Consider the following 2,611-nt stretch of genomic DNA (forward strand, 5'->3'; position numbering starts at 1 on the left):
TGGCACACTCCACCTTTGCACATACACCCCTTGCGCACCCCCCCTTGCACACTCCGCCCTTGCACGACGCTTGCACATGTCCCTTGCATGCTCCACCTTTGCACATACACCCCTTGCACACCCCCCCTTGCACACTCCGCCCTTGCACGACGCTTGCACATGTCCCTTGCACACTCCACCTTTGCACACTGCCCCTTGCACACCCCACCCTTGCACATACACCCCTTGTGCATGCACTTCTTGCTTGCCCCCCCTTGTACACCCCACCCTTGCACGCGCACCCCTTGCACGTGCACTCCTTGCAAGCACCCCTTGCACGTTTCACCCTTGCACGTGCACCCCTTGCAAGCACCCCTTGCACCCCCCTTGCGCGTGCACCCCTTGCACAACCCCCCTTGCACACTCCACCCTTGCACGTGCACCCCTTGCACGCCCCTCTTGCACACCCCCCTTGCACGTGCCCCCCTTGCAAGCACCCCTTGCACATTTCACCCTTGCACCCCCCCCTTGCACCCCCCCCTTGCACGTGCCCCCCGCGCCCCCCCCGCGCCCCCCTCACCATCACGTCCCCCTTCAGCAGCAGGGCGGGCTCCAGGGTGACGCAGAGGCTCTGGGGGCCGGGGCCGCAGGTGCTGCTGGGGGGGGGGGGTGAGGGTTGGGGGGGCCCCGGGACCCCCAGCGGGGGGGGGGGGGTGAGGGTTGGGGGGGCCCCGGGACCCCCAGCGGGGGGGGGGCTGTGAGGGTTGGGGGGGCCCCGGGACCCCCAGCGGGGGGGGGTGAGGGCCTAGGGGGGCCCGGGACCCCCGACGAGGGGGTGTGTGTGAGGGTTGGGGGGGTCCGGGACCCCCGACGAGGGGGGGCTGAGGGTTTGGGGGGGCCGGGACCCGCAGCGGGGGGGTGAGGGTTTGGGGGGGCCCCGGGACCCCCAACGGGGGGGGTGAGGGTTTGGGGGGGCCCGGGACCCCCGACGAGGGGGTGTGTGTGAGGGTTGGGGGGGTCCGGGACCCCCGACGAGGGGGGGCTGAGGGTTTGGGGGGGCCCGGGACGCCCCGACGGGGGGGGGTGAGGGTTTGGGGGGGCCCGGGACCCCCAGCGGGGGGGTGAGGGTTTGGGGGGCCCCGGGACGCCCCGACGGGGGGGGGGTGAGGGTTTGGGGGGGCCCCGGGACCCCCAGTGGGGGGGTGAGGGTCTGGGGGGCCCCGGGACCCCCAACGGGGGGGGGTGAGGGTTTGGGGGGGCCCGGGACCCCCAGTGGGGGGGTGAGGGTCTGGGGGGCCCCGGGACCACCGACGGGGGGGTGTGAGGGTTTGGGGGGGCTCCGGGACCCCCAGCGGGGGGGCGAGGGTCTGGGGGCCCGGGGGGGCACACACTCACTAGACCCCCGAGGTGTAGACGAGCTGCATGGACTGGTAGATCTTCAGGAAGGGCTGGTAGCCTGCAAGGGGGGGGCATTAGCCTGGGGGGGGGGCCCTGCCTGCTGGGGGGGGGCCCTGCTCCCGGGGGGCCCTGCCTGCCCCGGGGGGTGGGGGGTCCCTGCTCCCGGGGGGCCCTGCCTGCCCCGGGGGGGTCCCTGCTTGGGGGGGGGTGTCCCTGCCCCCGGGGTCCCTGCCCTCCCCGGGGGTCCCTGTCCCGGGGGTTCCCTGCTGCGGGGGGGTCCCTGCCCGGGGGGGTCCCTGCCTGCTCCCGGGGCTCCGTGCCCACCCCGGAGGGGTCCGTGCTCGGGGGGGGTCCGTGCTGGGGGGGGGCCGTGCTGGGGGGGGGGGTCTCTGCTGGGGGGGGTCCGTGCTGGGAGGGGTCCCTGCCCGGAGGTCCCTGCCCGCCCTGGAGGGTCCTTGCCCGGGGGGGGGTCCCTGCTGGGGGGGGTCCCTGCGGGGGGGTCCCTCCTGGGGTGTCCGTGCTGGGGGGGGTCCCTGCTGGAGGGTCCCTGCCCCGGGGGTCCCTGCTGGGGTGTCCGTGCTGGGGGGGCGGGGGTGTCCCTGCCGGGGGGTCCCTGCTGGGGGGTCCCTGCTGGGGGGGTCCCTGCTGGGGGGGGGTGTGTGTGTCCCTGCTGGGGGGGTCCCTGCCCTCCCCGGGGGTCCCTGCGGGGGGGGTCCCTGCCCGGGGGTCCCTGCTGGGGAGGTCCCTCCTGGGGTGTCCGTGCTGGGGGGGGTCCTTGCCCTCCCCAGGGGTCCGTGCTGGGGGGGTCCCTGCCCGGGGGTCCCTGCTGGGGGGTCCCTGCCTTCCCCGGGGGTCCCTGCGGGGGGGTCCCTGCCGAGGGGTCCCTGCGGGGGGGTCCCTGCCCTCCCCGGGGGTCCCCTGCGGGGGGGTCCCTGCTGGGGGGTGTGTGTGTGCCTGCCGGGGGGTCCCTGCTGGGGGCGTCCCTGCTGAGGGGGGGGGTCCCTGCGGGGGAGGTCCCTCCTGGGGGGGGTCCCTGCTGGGGGGTCCCTGCCCTCCCCGGGGGTCCCTGCGGGGGGGTCCCTGCTGGGGTGTCCCTGCCCTCCCCGGGGGTCCCTGGGGGGGTCCCTGCGGGGGGGCCCCTGGGGGGTGGCTGCCCCCCGCTCACCGGCGCCGGGCTCGAAGGCGGGCAGGGCGGGCAGCAGGACGTGGTGCAGGAAGAGGGGGCTGCTGTTCA

At 76.5% G+C, this 2,611-nt stretch overlaps 1 long non-coding RNA gene across 1 annotated transcript; it reads right to left on the reverse strand.

Moving 5' to 3' along the window:
- Window positions 1-555: 555 nt before the first annotated feature.
- On the reverse strand, window positions 556-2,611 carry LOC309604428. Its single transcript, XR_014230884.1, has 3 exons — window positions 2,543-2,611; window positions 1,375-1,435; window positions 556-635 (listed from the first exon to the last, which is right to left on the reverse strand). It is a non-coding gene; the product is annotated as an uncharacterized lncRNA (long non-coding RNA).

This window comes from Platalea leucorodia, assembly GCF_965183815.1.
Source record: "Platalea leucorodia genome assembly, contig: HAP1_HAP1_SCAFFOLD_789, whole genome shotgun sequence".
NCBI classification, from domain to species: Eukaryota; Metazoa; Chordata; class Aves; order Pelecaniformes; family Threskiornithidae; genus Platalea; species Platalea leucorodia.